At 31.0% G+C, this 24,995-nt stretch overlaps 1 pseudogene; it reads right to left on the bottom strand.

Annotated features, from left to right (window-relative positions):
• Nucleotides 1-24,995, bottom strand: part of LOC142317368 (neurocalcin homolog) — a 52,639-nt pseudogene that overhangs the window by 8,421 nt on the left and 19,223 nt on the right.

Genomic DNA, 24,995 nt, shown 5'->3' with positions numbered 1-24,995 from the left:
CCCTTGGCAAATATAAATATGGTGCCCTTTATGACTATTTTTTTTTAAATAGCTAAATGGCAAAAACATAATTAAAGAAATAATGTTATAATGAAATTTTTTATTACAATAAAATTAAATTGTACAAAATTAAGCTTGTTTTAAAACAATAAAAATGTGAAACACAAATTTACAATAAAACATACATTTATTTGTGGTACTAATTTGACTAACCATGCTTAAAATTTAAATAAAAATATTCATCAATAGTTTTATTTTTCTCACTTTTGAATTAGTGAAATCATTAATGATATCATCCAATTTCAAATCATTAATTAATTTACATTCTACTGATAAAAGCTTAAATCTGAAGTTTGATCCTGATTACTTGAAGCTCTCAAATAATTTTTGTTTATTTCTGTGTTAACTATTTTTGTCTATTTCTGGGTATACAGCTGACAACAGATTTCCTTTTTCTTCTAATTCTTCTATTGATGATGAAATTAAGCCTTTCCTGGTTAAAAGAAAAAGACAACTCTTCCACAATCTGTTTAATGTAGTGAAAGCGTTCTTCCAATTGTATTATTACTTCACCTTATAATGCTCTAACACTACATTTTAATGTAATCTAAACTCAGTGATTCATTATCGACAAGTTCATCTGTCATTTTCTTTTATCTGATTTGGTATTAATGTTTAATTTATCACAAAGATGAACAACCTTAATGAAAATTCTGATCTCTTTTCTTAAGTAATATATGAGTATTGACATTATTTAATGTATTTAGTACCAGATTCCAGAGCTTCAAAATATAAGAAATTTATAACTTTAAATTTGCTTGTACAGTGATTTGGCAAGCGAATGCAAGTCAGTAAAAGAATTGCCATCTTTCATATTTCTCAAGACTGAAACAATATCCTCAAATCAATCAAAAACTGCCTTGACTGCATTTCCTTGGTTAAAAAAAATGACCTGCACGAATAGATACCCATTATGGTCCTTTTAAGTCTAAGCTTTGAACAAAACTTTTAATAAATGTACTGTTTACTGTTTATATTGTATTTTTCGTTGTAAAAAAGGTTTGTTTCATGTTCTGAGCGCCCTTGGTAAATGTTCCGTTGACAATGCCTTGGTATGGTCCTGTTTATGACTAACACATAGCCTCACACAGCTATTAGCATTTGTAAACTGAACAAAATTTACTGGGAAATCTCAGAACATACTCCATATAGTCCAGATGTATCCCTCTGCAATTTCTTTTTATTTGGACCATTAAAGAAAGCACTGGAAGGATATCAATTTACAACAAATTGCGCAATTGGCTCATGACATGTCCTTAAACTTTTTATGAAGAAAGAATCCACAATCTCAAAATGTGTAAAACTTTAGAAAGAGTACATAGAAAAGAATAAATCATAAATATGTTTTATATTTATATTCTACATTAGTAATGTTAAAAACAAATCTCCGGTTTATATTTGATTGATCTAGCAATTGCATAGAAGCATGTATTGTGTGTAGTTATGTGTGTGTATAATTTATTTTAATGTATTTTTTCTTTTCCTTTCTTTTATTTTTGTTTAACTTTAAATTGAAATAAGAAAAAAATAACTGGTTTAATATTAGCAATACGTGCAATAAGTTGTGAGAAAATCCAATACTTTAAAAATAGTTATTTCTATAACTAAGTTTGGATCTATAAGTAAGAAAAATATTGAGCATATAGCATATTGAGGATTGAGCATATAATAACTCAATGATATACCTGCTATATCAACATACATCTCTTTGATCAACACATTATAAATTCATGTAACTGAAATATATATTTATTTTCATAATGTGAAAGAAGTCTTGTAACAGCTAACAGAAAATTTATTTTCTAAATATCTATTGTATTTCATAAAATATAATATTTTAATAAATATCACTGCTTTATTAATTTATTTATAATTTAATAATAGTAAATAATGAATCTTTTGCACAAATAAATTGTTTCAAAAATTCAATGGTTTAAAAAAGCTGCATCGTCTTGATGAAGTTAAACCGGTGATAGAATATATTAATTTATTAAACTACATTTAAACATTTTCCTAATTATTGCTTTTCTAGTATGTATCTCTAATGAGTACAAAACAGAGATCTGTACTTCTTCAGAACAGATTTTCTTTTGTAAGCATAATAAATTAATTAAAAACATCAGTCTCAAAAATTTTAATTAAAAAATTATTAATAAATTTTATACATTAATAAATAAATATATATTTATATTTTAATAAAAAATATTTTAAATTGATTAAATTAGGATTATTCGGAAAGTTCTTGGCCTGACACAGAGATGGGACATCTCTGGAAACATTCTTAAACGACATGCTGCAAAGTTTCAGACATGTTGTTTAGTTGCTTGTGGAGATTGGTAAAGGAAACAGATTTTGACATTTTCTGAGAAATGTTGAAATAACTTCAATAAAATTGAAGTATGAGCGATTATAAAGTATTGTCTTGAAAGGTTTAATCCTGACGGTCAAACAAAATGAGTTACATAACACTTTAAAGAATTCTTCCTCTTTAATATCTGACGATAGAAAAATGGACTGCTGGATTTAGACATAGTCTACATTCAATCAAGATGATAAATGCTCAGAATGCACAAAAACTGCTTTGACTGATGAAATCATCACAAAAATCTACAATCTGTATTAGATGATCGGCAACTGAAGGTACCTGGGCTTACTAACATTACAAACATCTCAATAGATTATGCCCACTATATTTTACATGATGTTTTGGGTATAAAAAAGCTTTCCACTCAATGGGTGCTATATTTGTTAACAGCTGACAAAAATGCATTAGACTGAACTGATTTAAATGTGGTTTCACAGAGTTTTTTTAACATTTTATATCAGTAGATGAAACACAGATTCACTATTATATGCACAGATCAAACAGTGGACGAGAGCAGGTTAAAATAAACCAAAAAAAGCAATAACAGTTTCATCAGCAGGAAAAGTCATGGCTACAGTTTTTTGGAATTCTTGAGGTGTGTTGACTCCCTGGAAAAAGGTGTGTTGACTACCAGATTACCTGGAAAAAGAGAGCACCATTACAGGAGTATTACGGTTCACTACTGGACTTATTGAAGGGTGTTGTTTAAGCTAAACATCCACATCTGGTTGAAAAGAAAAAGCTCTTTCATCATGATAATGCACCTGCACACAAGTCTTGAGTTACTGCTACATAATTCCATGACCTATGCTTCATAGTCCTTTCACAAGTGCCAAATTCACTAGATTTGGCTCCCACTGATTACTTCCTCTTTCCAAACCTGAAGAAATGGTTTGCTGGACAAAGATTTACTTCAAATGATGAGTTCAAAGCTGAAACAACCACTTATACTTGTAGCTGTACAAATCACATTATACTTGGGTAATAAAAAGTTAAAAAGTCATTGGTCTAAATGCATTGAATTGAAAACTCTTGTGCTTTCTTTGTAAAGCCAAGAGTTTTCCAAATGGCCCACATAAATAAAAAAAAAATGATTTAATGCATTTTAATAAAAAAGTTAAACACTAAATAAAAATAAGAGAAAAAAGGTATTAATGTACGGAGGAGTCTATCTACCTCTGTAGTTAGTTACTTAGTTCTTAGATGGTGCCACTGAAACGCTATTCTGAAATATGAAAATAAATAAATATAATGTAATCAAACTTCACCTATGCTCGCTTATTCAAGGTTAGCGAGTGAAGTTTAAGTTTGGTTAGATTATGTTAAAAATTTTATTTATTTATTTTCTTATTTCAATATAGCATTTCAGCGGCGCCATCTAAGAACTAACCAACTAACTACAGCAGTAGATCACCTTCTACATTAATACTGAAAAAAATTGTCGTTTTAATATCATTATTACTTAAGTAGAATGAATTTTCAGAGTAAATTCAATCATCAGATACAGTATTTCACATATTAAGTGTGCATCATGAAATTGATTGCTTAATAAAATTAAACAACCAGAGTATTACTATTTTAGTACCTTTGCAACAATACAGTCAGTATTTATTATAAATATGCGGCAAGTAATCCAGTATAATGAAATTTATTATTTTTTCTGTTAATTTACATAAAACACACCTCTTATAGCCTATAAATTTATTGATCTGTGAGTATTGTTAAAACTGTAAAACAATTTTTTTTAAATTATTTTACTTTGTGCATACTTTTTTAAAAAAATTACAAATTGTTCTTTGTACTACCTAGGACAGTTTAAGTTTTGGTAAGGTGCATAGTTAAGTTAAATATTTTTTTTTTTTTTGAGCTCACATATTTTCTAAAAATTTTGATTCAAATGACTTTATATGATTCAAAACTATTGACTTATATCAGTAAATGTCCTTGCATCAGTAATTATCTATTACACATGTATAAAATAAATGAATAAGAAATAGAAAAAATATATACAACAGGAAGAAGCATCAATAATAAGTGTCACAACAAGATTACCTTTGAAGCATCACCATATGGAAAGAAATTTCCATAAATTTTTTTAAATTCTTCAACACTAAGATGTCCACTTGGACAATCCTTCAAGAAACCTTTGTACCATCCTGTATTTCAGCATCTAAAATAAAAATAAATTAATAACAACATTTGTTTTGATAGCTAATTGATCCACTCTTTTATGACCTAAAATATATGTAGAAATATATGAAATGTATTTTACCTAATGGATTACCAATCAAAAGAATGAGGCTGCAATATATGTTTTTAAAGAAATTCATTTCCTCTACAGTATGCTAGAATCCAACAACAAGCATCTGAAGTGATTCCAGCTTTTTGTACGGTTGAGTATACTACTGTATACTGAACAGCATACTGTATACTGTACACTTCAGCATGCCTTCAATATTCCTTTTAGCAGTTGGTGTTAATCATGAACAATTAGGCATTTTAGGGGTCACTAAAAATGTGTAATTTTTCTTAAAATGCAAAGACTGGTATAATAACATTTGGTAACATTATAAATACATGGATTAAGTTGTACAAATAAATTTTATGTTGACAGTCATAATTTCTAAGGTAAAATTCTGGGAAGAAATCAGCAAAGAATATCTTCAAATCACCAATATGTCATTTTCAAATTAAAACAGGTCTGGCACATGGAGATGAATTGTCTCCCATCCTATTCAATCCAGTTTTAAATAAAGACATGAAAACCTTCTGGAAAAAAAATGAAAAAAGCATTAAAATTGGACCAAAAATCAAAATCTAAAAATCAGCAGCCTTGCTTTTGCAGATGAACTAGCACTTCTCCCAAAATCAGAAGATGGGAGTTTCCAAAATTAACAACCTGCTAATTCAACAGAAAAAGTAAGCTTGCAAATTTCCTTCTCAAAAACAAAAATCATGTCAAACCTAAAAAATGTATGCCAAAAAATCAATAAAGAAAGTACGGAAAAATTAATGTAACAACTCAATTTAATATTCAGGAAAGTAAGTAAGCAGTAAAAAAGAGTCGCACAAAGCTGTCTGGATCCTGAAATCCAAAATAGAAAAATTGTATTTACTAACAATCGAAGATACCTAAAAAATAAACAAAAAACAACCTTTCTATAAATGTAAAATTCAGGTGTTACAATACTATAGTCAGACCAGTGATCTTGCTTGGAATTGAAACAGCAAATCTGGCTGCCCGTAAGAACGTTTTCTCAAAATCAAAACAAAAATACAAAGAAGAGTCTATAATTCCAGAAAAGCAGAAGAAGGGTACACATTAAAAATCAAATAATAACATTTATAAAACCCAAGATTTGAAAAATGCAATTACAAGTCATATTCATAAAGTAATGGCCATCAGCTTATATTTAAATATTAGCGGGTCTGAACACACTTACAAGTATGCAGGGCCATCTATCGGCTATTTACAAAGCCACTGTAGTTGTTATTTTGATTCAGTAATCATTTGGCTGCCGGTGAATGCAGATCGCAATGTTCGCGACAATTGTTTCTCCCGCCAGTAGTGAAGTGAGTGCTGCGAATCAATTTTTGTATACAAAAGGATCTTCAGCTGCGAAAATTCATTGGGAGTTGTGCCTAGTGTAAGGATCTACATTAATGAGTGAAGAATAGGTTAAACAATAGTGTTGAGACTTTAAAAATGGCTGCACAAATGTGCATGATGAAGAGCGGAGTGGCAGGCCCATTATTCAGATCGATGAAATCATTGAACAAGTGAATTAAAAACTGCAATGTGATCGGCGACTGATGAATCTCGGCATGTTGGACACATCTCTACCTACACAACAGTCACAGAAAAGCTCAGATATCACAAATTGTGTGGCAGATAGGAACTGAAAATGCTCACTGACCAACACAAGAGCAAAGAATGTGCAGTGGACGAGTGTTTTTGGACCGCTATAGAAAAGATGGCGATAATTCATTTTCCCACACTGTTACAGGCAACCAGACATGGATATCCTATACCAACACAGAATCGAAACAACAGTCAATGTAGTGGCGCCATTCAAGTTCCCCAAAACCAAAAAAGTTGGTGTCAAAAAATGTTGTTACTGTTTTCTGGGACGAAAAGGGCATCATTTTTGACACCCTGGATTCTGAATGTGTGCTGCAAAACACTCATCAAACTGAGATGTACGACCCAAAATCAACGACGCAGAAACTATCATCCAGCATAATCCTCCTTCACGACAACACGCATCCTCATACCACTGCCTTAAACCAAGAAGATTTGAGATTTTCATTGGGAACTTTCTGACCATCCTGCATATAGTTCCAACCTTGCACCTAGCAACTACTTCTTCTTCTTCTTCTTCTTCTTGCATTTGAAAAAGTGGCTTGGTGACCAACAGTTTGAAAACGACAAGGAACTCAAGACTTCCGTTGTCAATTTGTTCAATTTCCAGGTGGCAAACTTCTGTGCAGAGGGGTTAAAGAAACTGGTGCAGCGTTATGAAAAGTGCTTAGAACTGAATGGTGATTATGTGGAAAAGTGAAGTAGATGTGTAGTAAACTAAAACTGTAAGTAAAAACGTTTTCTAACGAGTAAATTTTTTTAATGACCAAACACTTCTTACTTTATGAATATGCCTTGTATAATTCGTCAGACAAATGAATCCAAAAAGGCTAAATAAACAACATTTTGAAAAATTTTTGAAAATAAGATGCTAAGTAGGATACATAAAGCAGAAAAGCAGATGAAAGAAAAGATTAAAAGAGAGAGGGCTACTTGAATTTAAAAAAATTAACATACAATACAGCGGTTCTTGTTTGAAGTAAAAGCACCACAGAAAATGGACAAAGAAGAGAATGGGTGCTTCGAAGAAAATGCAAAGAAAAAAAAATTATACTGGCATGGTCCCCAGTAGGCCACTTCAAAATAAAAAAATATCCAAAAATTTTACTTTGCTGCTACTTTTATCATAAGTATGATTAACAATGGTAAAACTACCTCAGAAACACAATCTATAAATTATTCTAGATTTGTTTGTCAACAGATGTTAAAGGAGTTTTAAAATAGTATTTAATTGGACTCTTAACACCACAATTCGCCATTATTTTTTTTTTCAATATAAATAAATAAAAAGTGTAGGGAATTGTAACGAAAATTGTAAAGAAAATGGCTTCTACAGTTCCGGCTCTCATTGTCTGGTTTGTAACAGTTCTAATTTACATTCAATAACAGTAGGTTTTTCACGCTCGTACTACTCAAATTCCTAATTTCTTCTGACTACTTGTTGCTTATTTTAGCTTCGCTTCTACGACTTATCTGATTTGTCCTCGGCCAAATTTTAAATATACATATAATTAATTAAGTTGATTATAATTAACATAAACACATATAAAAAAAAATTGTATTTACACATTATTTGTTAATTATACATGTGAGCAAATATCTAACATAAAAACTACAAAACAAAATAGCTATTCTAGTACCTATTTTCGGTCAATATAAAAGGCAGCTTCTTATAACAATACCAGTGCCACTTGTAAACATAGAAGAACTATATCACAATACTCGAAGAGATAGCCCCCAAATTTATGTTAGCGAATGTTAATTCCCACCTACAAGAAGAGATAAGGATGAAGAAATTGAAATATTCACTTCAATTGCTGAACAGTGTTTTAGTAATTCTAGAGTTTAATGAAATTCTAAAAATTATTGCTAAAAAATAAGTAAATGCAGGAAGTAAACATTAAAAGAAAACCAAAAACTCAGCTTTAATCAAGAGGTCTCTTAAATTTCAGGACACAAAATTTCACATGACAATACGCCTGTGGACATAACAATTTTCATGGGAGTAAATCTACAGTGATTTATTAAGTTTAAACTGATATAAAAACTGCAACTATAATAAAAAAAATTTGCTAGTCAAATGTACAGAGCATCTTGGCAATAGGTACTTGGTTTTTTTTTGTGGTATTCACAATGAGACTTCATCTAAAAGAAAACCCTGATAAGTGCATATAATTTCAGTGTATGTAGTTTAATTCCATAATTACTTGCACATAAATGATAACCGTCATGTAACTTGACTTCAGATTTTAAAAAATCTGATGTGGATACCACATGACTTACTTGTACGCCAAAAAATAAAACAGTACATAAAATTTTATTTCATTAACAGCTTCTGATATTTTTTCATATTTTTTTTTTATTGTTATTATTGAATTATTATTTATTGTAATTTTTTTGTGCAATCAGAGGTTAATAATTATTAATAAATCAATATATTTAAATTAAAAAAAAGGAGATGAAGTCTGATTCGAACTGATGTGCCTTCTCCATATAAGATTCAAATATTTCATTAGGCTAGAGCTCTCGAACCAATGAAAATAAGTACCACTTATGATACATCGTTGAAAAGCTCTCGATGAGGTTACTACTGCAGTTAAGTAAAAGTAAAAAAAAACAAAATGTTTTTGGATTTTGGGCTTTTTGGACCAGTATTGCAATGAAGAGGGGAGGTGCAGAACTAGATGTTACAAGAGTCCTAAATCCAAAATTTCAACATTCTATGACTAATCCATTTTGAGTTACGCGAGATACATATGTTCAGACGTCACGCTGAAACTAGTCAAAATGGATTAAGGGATGGTCAAAATGAATATTTCTGTTGAAATCTGAAATTTTTCATGATTACAATACTTCCTTGTACTTAAGCTTTTGTTTAAGTATTTATCAAGTGATTGAGGTCTTGTTCACAAAAGAGTTTATTTTTATCAATTGATTCTTAAAACAGCAAAAAAAAATATATAGTTAACCAAATCCTGATCGATGACACTAACAATTATATCAACAAATAAAAAAAAATTTCTTTACCTATAAGGTAATGTTTGTTTCATGTGATTATGAAGGGATTAATTAAACATTTTCCAAATAAAAAAAGTCATGTAATTTGGTTTGGGGATTTTTGCCATGTAACAAAGACAATATACAGAGAAATGACATCAGCAATCAAATATATATATATATATATAATACTAACCAGAAAACTCTGTATTCTGCCTAAGATCCTCCAATACTTCTGGCTTAAGTTTGCTGTTCTGTTTTCCCATTGTCTACTATATACAATTCTTTATCTATAACTGAAATGAAAAACAAAGCAAGTAATGAAGAGATGATACAGCTAGTATAATTTCATGTATGGAGCATATTTTATTTATTTTTAAGTACTAATACATTAATTTAACAATGTACTCACCATTATATGTTAATACTTGCTTTAGTTTATTAACAGAATTATTTCCACTTTCTTTGTCTCCACTTTTCATTTTACATCCATAACACTAATCTGTTACCACTACAGTCATAATAATGCTTGATTAAATTGTGAAATATATATATATATATAATAAATTATTTTTAAAAAAATTACCTTTAAAAATAATTAATGTTTTCAAATAATCTGCAATATAATTAATAAAGGAATAAAAATAAAGAATATATAAATGATCTGTAAATATAATTGTCATTTTTATAATTTCATAGGGACTCCTTATTAGCAGACAGCTTCACAAGTACACAAAAATTTCCACAAGAGGTGTTTTGCACTCAATAAAAATTCTGATCTTGTAACATGCAGATTAAGTTTGTGATAATAAATAACAGTTTTGGAAAAAATAAAATCTAAAAGTTAATAAGCTAATAAAAAAAACATTAGTAACTCAGCAAGTACACTTGCTTGAATGAACCTGTTATCAAGAATATGAGTGCTGCCCATTAAGTCTTTATTTCTTAGTCTTATTCAACACCATATATACAGAAGAAACCCAGTTTACATTTTTGGACAATTTCATCTGGGCACTCTACAATGAATTTAAAATCAATTTAAGGAAGGGTGTCTTTCATGGTCATAAGAAACTTCTCCAAGATTCATAGAGAAAAGGGAGAGAATTAAAATAGATCTGTACATTCATAGTTCCAGACCTCAAACAATGGAGTCGAACAAAATAAATCGTTTGAAAAAACTAGACAGAAATAAGGAAGACTTAGTAGGTTTAACTGTTAAAAAATTTGAAGGAAATAACTTTCCAGATATAACCAATAACCGAGTTAGATTATATTTTGAAAGTGAATAATAATATATATCTATAAAGCAAAAAATAAAAGAAGCAAAAAAGAATTACTAGTCCCAATTTACCAAGAGTATTAATTATGAGCACCAGAGTTAATATATCCAAAACTGTAGAATTCCTACCTGAAATGACTAAAAGAAAAGGCTAATTCCTACACAGATGACACAAAACTATGTTTGTTTTGATATCATTTAAAAAAAAAATTAAATTTTAGACAGCAATAATAAGCAATTAGATATAAGTTGGACTTAAATGTAATTTCTTAATTTTTTATTCATGAATAATATGCTGACAGATTATACAAAAACTATAGAAAATGAAAAACTATTATTTGAATTCAAGTCATTGTTATGTAGGTCCAAAATTAATGGAGGAATTAACATATGAAATTAATACCACCAGTAACATAATTTAAAAAAAAGTTTTTAATTGAAAAATATTTTTATTACTAAAAGAATTTGTTTCCCTCCTCAATACTCAATAGGTTTAACCCTAAAAGATTCTGCTGTATTCAGATATAGTATCACAAGGAGATATATAAAATTACAATCCACTGAGATTATAATGCCTGACCAAGATGTTAAACTTCAGCACTGGAATTTGTCTGCTATTGGGCCACACAGTTCTGAGTTAATCCTACAGAAAATGAACTCTTGGTGATTTACAGGCTTCTCTATCTATTGTAAATACATTAACCACAAACATACATCCAATTGTAAACGTACAGATGAATTTTTCTTAGAATGGATACAGAGCAGGTAGACAGAGAAAGTAAATAAATAGATTAATAAATGAATTAGAGGTAAATACGAGGGTTATTTTTTTTTCAAGGTCCGATCGGTCACGAAATTAAAACCACAGTGAAAATAAAATTTTTTTTATTTGTAACAAGCACTTTGATAGTAACGCTATTTCTCTACATAGTCGCCACTCCGATTTAGAAATTTGTCGTAGCGTGGTACCAACTTTCCAATATCCTCGTTATAGAACGGAGCCGCCTGTGTTTTCAGCCATTTTTCTACGCTGGTCTGCAGCTCGATGTCTGTGCCAAAAATGTTGTCCTCCTAGCCAGCATTTTACGTGAGCAAAGAGGTGGAAATCAGATGGAGCTAAGTCTGAGCTGTATGGTGGGTGAACAAACACTTCCCAATGAAAATGCTGCAGGAGCTTCTTTATTACAGCTGCAGTGTGCGGCCGAGCATTGTCATGGAGAAAGACAATGCATGATGACAACATTCCTCTCCACTTATTCTGAATTGCCCTTCATAGATGTTGAAGAGTCACGCAGTATGAGGGTGCTGTGATGGTCGTGCCACATTCCATGAATTCCACCAAGAGAACTCCATTCCGGTCCCAGAACACAGTAGCCACACACTTTCTATTGGAGAAGACTTCTTTGGTTTACTGGAAGAATGAGAATGCATCCACTGTTTACATTGTTCTTTTGTTTCTTCATTTTTAAATGGACCCATGTCTCGTCCCCTGTGGCAATTTTGTTCAGAAAATCTTCTCCTTCATTGTGGTAGCGCTGGAGAAACGTTAGGGAGGCGTCCCTTCTCATTGTTTTGTGATGGTTGGACAGCATCTTGGCAACCCATCTCGCATACAGTTTGCAGTACTGAAGTCTCTCACTCACAATGGTGTAGAAAGCTGACCTTGAAATTTCAGGAAATGAATCACTCAATACAGAAATTGTGAACCGACGATTTTCTCGAATCGCTCAACGAGATTATTGGTTGACACTCCCTTCCTTCCCTGACCGTCTGCATCTTGAACATCTATACGTCCTGCTTTAAAGTTCCTGCACCATTGTTGTACTTTGCTGTCACTCATTGAAGTTTCACCGTACACATTACTTATTCGTCTATGAATTTCAGCCGCATTATACCCCTCAGCCTGAAGAAATCAAATTACCACAGGCACTTCACACTTGGCGGAAGATGCTATTGTTGTAGACATGTTTACGGGCTAGCTGCGTGTTCAGAACTAAACGAAGTGAAGTGGCGTGATTGAAGGCCATACTAGAGACGCTGTGCAACACATAAGCGCAAAGGTTCATCCGATTTTTGTGCGGGTTTTTAATGATCGATCAGACCTTGAAAAAAAATAACCCTCGTATCATGACAAGTATATCTTTTTTAAAACAAATGTGTCTAAATCATTACTGATCAGTAAATATCACCTGCACCTGAAAATTTTGAACCATCACTTATTTTCAATCATTATTTACAGATTAAAATAAAACTACTAATATTTTACATGAAACTAACAATTAAAATTAGTTCAGTACATATGTCAATTATGAAAAAAGGAATCTTTGTATATGGCAATGATTAAATAATTATAATACAGCAAATTCCATCACTTCAATCATTGAATAAATGTATCAGAAACACTACTAAATCAAATTGGAAAATATCAATTCATTTACACAATCCATATAGCACAAGAAATTTTCATATTTGTCAATTTTTTTTATATTACTGAATCATATGTTTTTGGTAACTGATAATAAAACTGGCAACGACATGTATTGCGATGAGTTTAAAATACTTTTTAGAATGAATTATCAAAAAATGATTAAAGACTGTAAAGAAAAAAATCACTTGAGTGATCGAGATATGGAAAATGAAGAAAATGTATAGAAAAAATTCATCTTAATCTAATGAATGTTAAAAAGTGCTTGGAATGAGCCGACACCTTCAACAATTAAACAGGTTAAAAGAATCAGTATTTTATTTAAAAGTAAAAACAAGAAAATAACTGAAGCTTCAGTTTCATAATAATAAAATAATTCTACAAAATACTATTGACTGTACCCATTAAGTTTGACATATCTAGAGACTGATATATTCCTAAAGTTTTAAATAAATAAATCCAAAATAGGATAATAATGATGAACAACAAATTGCAATATCAGCGTAAATTTGAAGGAAATTCATATTATTTACTTTTGTTACGTAGCAACTTACATAGAATTGGTATAGAGTTAAAAGGAGGAAAATCAAAAATGTTTATTAATTTTTAATAATCAGAATATTACAGTGTTAATCTTTGAAATAACCATGTTCAAATCTTACGCACAATTTAAAAAATTGTTAGCTATTAAAAAGTAACAAAAATTATACTGTGTTGATTACTGAATCCATATTTGTATGGTACAGATGGTTACTCAGGAAAAACTAAGTTAAAATTAATAATAAATATTGTTTTATACAATCTAAGGTTTTTGTACGTTAGGTGAGATGAGATAAAGTTAATCTCATAAATGAGATAGCTATTATCAAAAATAACAAGATTACAAAGTAATATGAGGAACAAAGTGGTTTCTGTTCCAACTGGCTTCTTTACTGAGTCTCACACACTACTTCAAATCAATAGGTCAAACCCGCAAAATGCAGATTACCTTTAACCCTAAAATTCAAATCTACTCTCTGTTCAATTTTATTCTCATAGAGAAAGGAACTCTTATAGAGATTAGTACCTCTTATAATATATATGTTTCACTATGTCAGTCAAAAAAAAGATGAACTGTGATATATTGTTTAAAGCAGCAACAAATGTACCTGTTTCTGTAGTAAAAATGTATTTTATGTATTTACTAGTAATAATAAACCAGTATTAGTTAATTGGACATTAGTGGATTCTAAGAAAAATACATCTGCAAATATTTATGTTATGATGTGTGCAATACAAAAAGTGGAACGAAAATTAAAAATAAAAACTCCCAAATCTAATATTGTAAAGAAAAAGTGGTAATTAATATAAATACTTAACAAGAAAATATGAATACATGTATAAACATTTTCTTTTTTTTAAATTAAAACTTTATTTACACGTCACTTTATTTAATTTAATAAAAATTTAATAATTTTTAAAAAATATAAATTATACTAAATCATAATTATGGTAACATTAATTCAATTTTTTTTTCAAGTATCAAACATCCACACACCAATAAAAGTTATCATTAATTTTATATATATATATAATGAAAATCCTGTTAAGTTTTTTTTATGACAAAAGTATTATAGAATAAAAACTGTGTTTACATGTGACTTTGTTTTTCATTAAATTATTTAAACACTAAATTTAACTACAATTACTTTAAACATCATTAACCAAATAATTAAATGTTGATTTATTTCCAAAAATAATCTGAGTGTAAAAAAAAATTATAATAAAGAATATTTATCATAATTACTTTTTATAAAGATATAATTCACAGTAATATCTGCCCTTAACAGAAACTTTTGCAAGAATAGAAAATTTACATTAAACAGAATTTGTTACTTTGTAAGAAACATTCTTTTAGAATGTACTTCTGTATCAGGCACTGTTACTTCTCTACTGTACTAAGTTTATGACATTATAAAGTATCAAAAAGTTGTATCCGATTTGTTAATTTTGTCCATTATATAATATTTTGAAGTTTATAGCATATAGCATAGAAAAGAAATTTAATACATAAATTTCAAAACTTACTTATCGATTGCATTTTACAAAGTTTTCCAAACATCCCATAAAACTAGTAACATCAAAACAAATATCATTTGGAAATATTTAATGGCTGATAAAGATTGGAATATAGTTCTAAAAAGAACTTCCCACTGGCAAACATGACTCTGAAAGTCAATCATAATAAATCTATTCAATTAAAAATTTAATAATATGACTTTTAATGATGAGTAAGACAAAACAAAGAGTTATCATGTAGCACATACGTTACATCACACTGAAAATATGGAGATTTATGCTGTGCACCACATGTAGTCAATACTTCTTTTACCTGACAATTAGATCCATATTCTTAAATAACTATTAATTAGAATGTGTTATCAGTGAACAAAAAGAAATTAATATTATTATTTACATAACAATTTATGAAAAATAATGATCAAACATTGAAACAAGTAGATTTTTTAATCTAACATAATAGTAAATAATTTATTAAGACTAAAACAGAAATAGTGTCTGCAAATAGTAACTGTTTACATATTCATTGAACTCAAACAATACTAACTACATTAAAAAACAGTTTTCTAAAATTACACTTATTACTTATAAACCCCCTCACGTCAAATATGAGATCTAGTGCAGAAAAATAAATTCTGTTAAGGACAGCTTTTACAACTATTACTGTAATTGTTTTAGTAAATATGATTTATTTTATTTTTTAAGATAAGTTTTTATTACATTTTATTAGGCCATTATTTATTATTTTAATTTCATTTTAAATGGAATAATTTAAAGAGATGAATGGACACTGTAGTAAAAGAATCAGAAGAACTGAATTGAATTTTAAACATTGAAATCTTATTTTACATTTGAAATATATGATACATATTGATTTTTATTACTTGTTTACAATTAATAAAAATAATAAATATTAAAAACAAAGTGAAAAATGTAATGTAATTTACAACTGTACGAATATACTACATGAATTCAATGAAACTATATTTTAAAATTCTATAACTCGCGTATCTACGCTCCCGTTGGAGCGCACTAAAAACACATTCGCGCGCGCGCGCACACACACACTTTTAATACCCCTATTTTTCTGTTTCGCCTCCGGAACCACCGTAAGGTATTACTTCAGAGAATGAATGAATATGATCTATGAATGTAAATGAAGTGTAGTCTTGCGCAGTCTCAGGTCGACCATTCCTGAGATGTTAGTACCCATAAAAAAGAGCCGGTTAGCGAAGCAATTACCGCTCCGTATAAAATTCACTTCGTGTAATAACACTTAAAAGAAGAAAATTAACGCCATACATTTTATTTCGCTTTACATTACTTTTTTTCCAAAACGAAGTTTTTTTTTTACATTTCTTTGCCGTTCTTCACCTGGAATAAAATTACCAAAAATTCTTGTCGGTCCGGTCGGCAAAAAAGAACAAGAGAAAGAAAAAGAGAAACAAATCAAGAAGTTAGAATAACCTTTAAAATTTAGTTCGATAAGATAAGCGAGGGGGGTCGTTCGTCAACATATCACAATGCCCTCTACTTGAATTTATTGTCATTTATGATGTTATTAAAGCGGAGTGTAGTCATCTTTCCTTTTATTTATAACTTTATATATCTCCAATAAAAAAGAATAGTTTGTTTGCTGTATGCGCTCACATTTTTATTTTGTCACCGTTGTAACAGAAATATAATTAAGTGAAATCACTAATCTTTTTTTATTTAACGAATAACTGCAAAATATTTAATATTCTCACAAACACGAGGATATGAACGCGTCAAGGGTCCAGAAGGCTTCGCCCCCTGGCTAGACGGTCGGGCGATCGAAGCGAGCCCTGACCGGCTAGTAATCGATAATGCCGCTCTGATCTAGATTTCATTACGTTTTCCCTTGATCCTTTCAGGGGGTTTTTTTTTTGTATAAATAAAACAACGGTACGATCGGAACAAAATACTTGTTTCGTATAACAGTTAGTTATTTGAAAACAATCGAGAAGTAATCAAAGAAACCACGCCCACCAGGACCATCAACGGTTGAATCGCATGCGATCTAGAATAGGTAAATATAATTTAAATAGAAATCAGAATTTCAATAAATTATTCCTTTAAAAAATCAGCGGTTTTTGCACGGTTCACTAAATACATAAGTCGAGATAATCGTCTCATTTCTTTAAATTTATATCCGTCGAATAGATTAACATGACGACGATCGATATGCTGAGTAAAGTACTTCGATTTTATAAAAGCGACACGAATGGAATGTAAACTGCTACAATCGATATATAAATAAACAGAAATCAATGGCAATGACAGAAATTACTATTAAAAAAGAAGGGATGGAAACAAAAAGCCTTGTATATAACAGCGTACGGGGGAATTTGTGTGAGCAAGAAAGATGTAGTGTATAAAAGACAAATCGACAGGGAAATACACGTTAGGTACAACCGATCGGACATTATTGGTCGTCACGCAAGGAATAAATAATATAACAGATAGTAAATAAAGTAAGGAAAAATGTATTTATTTAAAACTTCTTACCCGATCAAAATAATTTGATTCGATTCAATACGAATTGTTCGATAAATATTACACAAAAATATAAAATATAATAAATAAATAAATTCCTTATTTTCGTAACGCGTTAATAAAAAAATATGAACTTCAAACGCTGTCATGTCTTAGTTTTAATTAACTTGCGTTTATTACTTTGTACATTAATTTGTCGAACAAACCACACAATCATGTAAAAGAACAGAGGGCAGACAAACCGATCTCTCAACTGCTGTGCGCACCTACTGTGTGCACCACTGCTCTGCATAGCTTGGAAGCCATGGCTTCCAAGCTAAGCCATGGTTTAACCTGATCACATTGAATTTTGTGAGCAAATTCTCGTCTTTATACTTGCTACTGGTTTAGGCCCAATTTTATGTTGGATATGTATATGACATATGAAATTACCAAAGCTATGTTTATCATGCCATAAAACACACAATGGGGCCACCTTTTTGACTTACAACTAGAAGACATTTGATTACACAATTGATCCATTGAATCTACTCCGCTTTTAGTAACCTTGTATATTTCAATGATGTGTAGCTACTTGGAGTTCGGGTCGATTGTTGACTTTTCATCACATGTTGGTAGTAGCAAGACTACTTTATTATTTTTTACCTTATAGGATACCACAGTTTTGAATTCATCAAAGCAAAACATACTCAATCCAATTTTTCTGCCCTTTAGATTGACCATTTTAGGGGGTATCTCGTGTTTGTCCTTACAGAAAGTCCCAACAATAGTTACTTTGTAAGGATGATCAAGTAACAAGGTGGCTAGAGGCACTGAATTAAACCAATTATCAATTGTGATATTCTGATTGGAACCATGAATAGTTTCTGACAATTTTTTGACAAAAAATTTCAGCATGTGGCAAATTTCCAGTTTGCATTGTTTTCACAGTATAAGGAATTGCACCTACCATGAATTTAGTTGAACTCTCACACATCATGACAATCTTAATCCCGTATTTTTCAGAGGCTTATTAGGGATATACATTCTGAAGCTACAATGACCTCAAAATGCAAGTAACTGTTCATCGATTGTTACAAATGACTAAGGTTTATAAGAACTTCGACAGGCTGCAACAAAACAATCCCACACTTCTCTTATTGGTGCAAAGCTTTCTATGTTCTTCTCAAGTTTCAGCATGATTATACAAACTGGTGTGTAATATTTATGAAAAAGGGGAATTTCCGTCAGACTTCAAAAAAAGTGTTATAGTAATGATACCAAAGAAAGCAGGGGCAGATAAATGTGAAGAATACAGAACAATTAGTTTAACTAGTCATGCATAAAAAATCTTAACTAGAATTCTATACAGAAGAATTGAGAGGAGAGTGGAAGAAGTGTTAGGAGAAGACCAATTTGGTTTCAGGAAAAGTATAGGGACAAGGGAAGCAATTTTAGGCCTCAGATTAATAGTAGAAGGAAGATTAAAGAAAAACAAACCAACATACTTGGCGTTTATAGACCTAGAAAAGGCATTCGATAACGTAGACTGGAAATAAAATGTTCAGCATTTTAAAAAAATTAGGGTTCAAATACAGAGATAGAAGAACAATTGCTAACATGTACAGGAACCAAACAGCAACAGTAACAATTGAAGAACATAAGAAAGAAGCCGTAATAAGAAAGGGAGTCCGACAAGGGTGTTCCCTGTCTTCGTTACTTTTTAATCTTTACATGGAACTAGCGGTTAATGATGTTAAAGAACAATTTAGATTCGGAGTAACAGTACAAGGTGAAAAGATAAAGATGCTACGATTTGCTGATGATATAGTAATTCTAGCCGAGAGTAAAAAGGATTTAGAAGAGACAACGAACGGCATAGATGAAGTCTATGCCGTTCATGCCGATGTTCATGCATCGCATGAAAATAAACAAGAACAAAACTAAAGTAATGAAATGTAGTGGAAATAACAAAGATGGACCACTGAATGTGAAAATAGGAGGAGAAAAGATTATGGACGTAGAAGAATTTTGTTATTTGGGAAGTAGAATTACTAAAGATGGACGAAGCAGCAGCGATATAAAATGCTGAATAGCACAAGCTAAACGAGCCTTCAGTAAGAAATATAATTTGTTTACATCAAAAATTAATTTAAATGACAGGAAAAGATTTTTGAAAGTGTATGTTTGGAGTGTCGCTTTATATGGAAGTGAAACTTGGACGATCGGAGTATCTGAGAAGAAAAGGTTAGAAGCTTTTGAAATGTGGTGCTATAGGAGAATGTTAAAAATCAGATGGGTGGATAAAGTGACAAATGAAGAGGTATTGCGGCAAATAGATGAAGAAAGAAGCGTTTGGAAAAATATAGTTAAAAGAAGAGACAGACTTATAGGCCACATACTAAGGCATCCTGGAATAGTCGCTTTAATATTGGAAGGACATGTAGAAGGGAAAAATTGTGTAGGCAGGCCACGTTTGGAGTATGTAAAACAAATTGTTGGGGATGTAGGATGTAGAGGGTATACTGAAATGAAACGACTAGCACTAGATAGGGAATCTTGGAGAGCTGCATCAAACCAGTCAAATGACTGAAGACAAAAAAAAAAATATTGGAAGGACAGGTAGAAGGGAAAAATTGTGTAGGCAGGCCACGTTTGGAATATGTAAAACAAATTGTTAGGGATGTAGGATGTAGAGGGTATACTGAAATGAAACGACTAGCACTAGATAGGGAATCTTGGAGAGCTGCATCAAACCAGTCAAATGACTGAAGCGAAAAAAAAAAAATGACACGTGCATCATTACTGACATAATTACATGACATTAATGTGCACGCGCAATTAAAAGTTTGATAAAAGGTAACAAAATTAACATACGGAACTTCACAAAATTTAAACTTTCTCTTTTACTCTTTCTCCCTTTTCCCCTGTTCCTTTCCCCCCATTTACCCTTTTATCATTTTCACATTTACCTTATTCCCTCCCTTTTCCTTTCACCCATTTCCCCCTTTTTCCTTCCCCCGTTTCTATTTCCTTTACCCTCTTTTCAGTTTTATTTTTTCTCCTTTCACCTTTCCATTTCCATTTCAATTTTTTTCAATTTTCCCCTTTTTCCCTTTTAGTTTTATCGATTTTCCCTTTTTCCCCGTGCGTTAATCGGTCCAGAGGTTTTTTAGTCTATAGCGGATACACATATTGGAAACACTGAAATGGAATCGAAAAATATTTAGTATAGCGTGTGTTGCGTTTACGTCCAACAGATAGCGCTGTTTTTCTAAAAAAGCATGATTTTACATGTCACAGCTGTGACATCTTAGATATATAAAAACACGCGCCTATCGAATCCAACGTTCAGTCAAAATTTCAAAGCGATCGGTGAAGAACTTTCGGAGATTTAACATTTTGAATCTTTACATTTTTATTTATATAGATAAACGATAAATAAAATTATATTAAAATACCTTCATTTATTGTAATGTACGCATGCGTTACATTGTACGTAAAAAAATCCGATGTGGACACCACATGACCTCCTTGTACGCCTATTAAATTACATACACACATTTTTTTAAAATGAAAACTATAAAATCTAATTTTTATTAACAACTTTTGATATTTTTTCATACTTTTTTTTTTTATTATTATTGAATTATTAATTTTTTTTTACAAGCTGAGATTAATAATTATTAATAAATCAATACATTTACATTAAAAAAAAGTTATAAAAAAAGAGATAAAGTCTCATTCGAACCGATGTGGCTTCCCTTGTAAGGTCAAATATTTCATTAATTACAATTCAATTTGGCCATAACTCTGGAACCGATGAAAATTACTACCGCTTACAGATATCGTTGAAAAGCTCTCAATGTACTGCAGTTAAGAAAAACGTGTTTGAATACTTTTGGTTCAGTCGATTGCAATCAAATTTGAAGGTGGACAACTTGGTGTTATAACAGTTCTAAATCAAAAATTTCATTATCCTACGTTTTTTAGTTATGCGAGATTCATACGTAGAGACGTAATGCCGAAACTAGTCAAAATGGATTCAGGGATGCTCAAAATGGATAGTTCCGTTGAAATCTGATATCGAAGTTTTTCCCGATCGCAATACTTCCTTCTACGAAGTGAACGAAGTAATGTGATCGCGAAAAATTATATTATATATTATAATAATTATAATTATATTATATATCGATTTTTTACATCCGTTTATCGTTTTCTACAATTTTTTTCCATGCTGACGTTCTCATTACATCTTCTACGTAATTAATTCCTTTATTTCGTACAATGAAGTAATAACGTAGATGTAATGAGGACGTCACAATGGAAAATATTGTTGAAAACGATAAACGGTTGTAAAAAATTAATGTATAATATATATGAATCGTAACTACAAAAAATAAATAATATTAAACCAATCTTATATATATATATTACAAAAATTGGGCAGAAATCCTATTTCTAGTTAGGACTAACTATATATCGGGCTGAATTTTTTTATTCTGCTCGAAATAATCCGCAGATATGTCATCAAGCATCAGCATACCCCAAAATTGAGTCCTTTCTGAAAAGTCGTAATTTATTCCTTAATTGAAGAAATTATCAAGGTTATTACTCATAGAAAAATCATTTTGAAAGCGTATGGATATTTTATGAAGATATCTGCTGGGGGATTTCGAGCAGAATAAAACCAAAAAATCAGCCCGATCCGATCAATAGAACATCTGAAGGGACTGGAAATAGGATTTAAGCACGCGTTTTACCTGTGGTAGAAAAAGAAAAAGAACAACAAGCGGGTTAGGGGCGTAGTTCCATATAAGCTGTGAGGCCCCGAAGTGATTTTAGAGGTATTGAAATAAATTGCACAAAGAAATTTATTTCCCGCTCATGTACACAATCAACTATTCTAAATCTGTAAGGTATACTCAGCGACACATTTTCTTCAGACTACGGAATAGAACACCGTGCCTTTCTTACGGGAATTTATAAATACTATTCAAAATAAAAATATTCTATTCAGTTATCTATAGTTATTCTATTACAACAATACTGAGCACGCTCTGCACCGTTATACAACTGCATGATGACTTGATTTACCCATTCGCGCATGCCACCTTTTTTTTCCTTTTTACTCCGCCATTAAGGTACGCACAGCGCTGTCAGAGTGTCGTGTCAGTCGACTTTTTCTTTTTTCTTTTTCCTGTTTAGCCTCCGGTAATTACTTTTCAGATAAAACTTCAGAGGGTGATATTCGTGAGTGTAAATGAAGTGTAGTCTTGTACAATCTCAGTTCGACCGTTCCTGAGATGTGCGGTTAATTGAAATCCACCACCAAAGAACACCGGTATCCACGATCTAGCATTCAAATAAGTGTTAAAAATAACTGACTTTACTAGGACTTGAACGCTGGAACTCTCGACTTCCAAATCAGCTGATTTAGGAAGACGCGTTCACCGATAGACCAACCCGGTGGGTTCGTGTCAGTCGACTGCCCCCTGTCTTTCCTAGTCCTACGGGCGTACCATCGAGGTCCTCCTAGTTTCACTCAGGGACGTTGACCTCCCTTCTGGACAGCCAAGTTCCCCTCTGCTGGGGAGCTGCGCCCCCCGTTCCTACGCTAACTAGCTCCAGATGTTAGTTGCGCACATCCCTTGTTCTCCCCGCGTCCCTCTCAAAGCTTGAGGGTGCCCGATGCCATCATCGGATAGCTCCGCCTCTCCCCCCGTTCTTGTATATATCGCGTGTGCCACCTAGTGGGAACTTCGGGAACTAATGGTGTTACGCGGGGATGAAACTTGTGGAAGTTTTGAGTGATGTATCTAACAAGTTTGAAAGTATTAAACGCTACTTTTGTATTATAAACAGCAATAATAATAAAAAATAAGAATAAGAATGTTCGGGAACTTTTCAGTAGACCTTTAATTGATAACTCTTTTTTTTCATTTATTTATTATCTTTTTTGAGTTGTATCGCTTTTCATCAACTATAAAATTTTTTTAAATGTAAAAGTTTAACTGAATCTTATACTTTTGATGTTTCAGTTAATTACGTTAACAAAAAAAAAAAAAAAAAAAAAAAAAAACAAATTATTATTATATGAAACCGTTATAGTTTCCTTCATATTATCTATACTAATCGATTTATTTATTTTCCGATTAGTTTGAAACTTTAAAATTCCTTTTATAAAATTATAAAGGGCCTTATTTTATACCACGGACACATCTCTTTTAATCTATGACATTTTTATTTTGTTATTAAAATTATTGTTCATAAAAGTAATAAAAAAAAGCTCTAAACAAATATATAACTTCCTTTGTTTATTTTTTTTTATAAAGAATGCCTAAAAATAAGTGTAATGTATTTAGGATGTTTACATGTAAGTTTTTTCACCGTAGCCGCTCAACGACTGAACCGATTTAGATATATGACGCCGCGTTGGAATCCTTACGTTATCGGGAATGCCATAGTTTATATAATATATATATATATATATATATATATATGTTTAAATAGATACAAAAAGTTCGAAAAAAGTTGTACTGTATACAAAATTGTCAGCCGCAGGCTCATTAATTATTCTAATTTACTAATTATCCTACGTTAAAGAGTAACAATTTTTTTTTGCGGTCGTTTTGTTAATTTTAACTTTTATCTATTGCTCAATCTTACTAAAATGTTTGCCCGTAGAAAAGACGCGAAAAAAATATTACAAGTATACAAGTATTATATGCTTGTAACAATTTTTTTTACAAAATTCAAGTGATATTAACAACCAGATTTTTTTTCTACATATGAGACGTTACTCACTCAAATAATAGCTATTTAATAACAGAATGATTTACAAAGAACGTAAGAAATTTTCAGGTCATGTTTTAATAACCCACCGGGTCGGTCTAGTGGTGAACGCGTCTTCCCAAATCATCTGATTTGGAAGTTGAAAGTTCCAGTATTCAAGTATTAGTAAAGACAATCGTGGATACTAAATCGTGGATACGGGTGTTCTTTGGTGGTCGGGTTTTCAATTAACCATACATTATAGGAACGGTCGACCTGAGACTGTACAAGAGTACACTTCATTTACAATCGTACATATCATCCTTTCAAGTAATATCTGAATGTTTATTCCAGTAGACTAAACAGAAAAAAGAAAAAAATCATGTTTTAATGGTAAAAATAAAAATAAAAATTCGATGCACATGTTTGGAAATGCATAGTTAGCGACTGTTGGTTGCCGAAAGATTTCGTCCCGATTTCTGCACCTTCGGTTAAATTAAAGCAGATCGTAATTCTCAGGACACAAAGTAAAGGGTAAATTTAGTTATGTGAAATCTGACCTGAATAAAGATTGAAAAAAAAAAATTTATTTTTAGTAGTTAAAGCTAAGAAGAGTAAAGGACAAAAGATTGGTGTTAGAAATACGATTTAATTTTTGGTAAAATAACTCTTTGCTAAT

Source organism: Lycorma delicatula, chromosome 1 (genome assembly GCF_047948215.1).
Source record: "Lycorma delicatula isolate Av1 chromosome 1, ASM4794821v1, whole genome shotgun sequence".
Taxonomy (NCBI): Eukaryota; Metazoa; Arthropoda; class Insecta; order Hemiptera; family Fulgoridae; genus Lycorma; species Lycorma delicatula.
The sequence above is the reverse complement of the archived record's forward strand: the minus strand, read 5'-3'. Positions and strand labels throughout refer to the sequence as shown.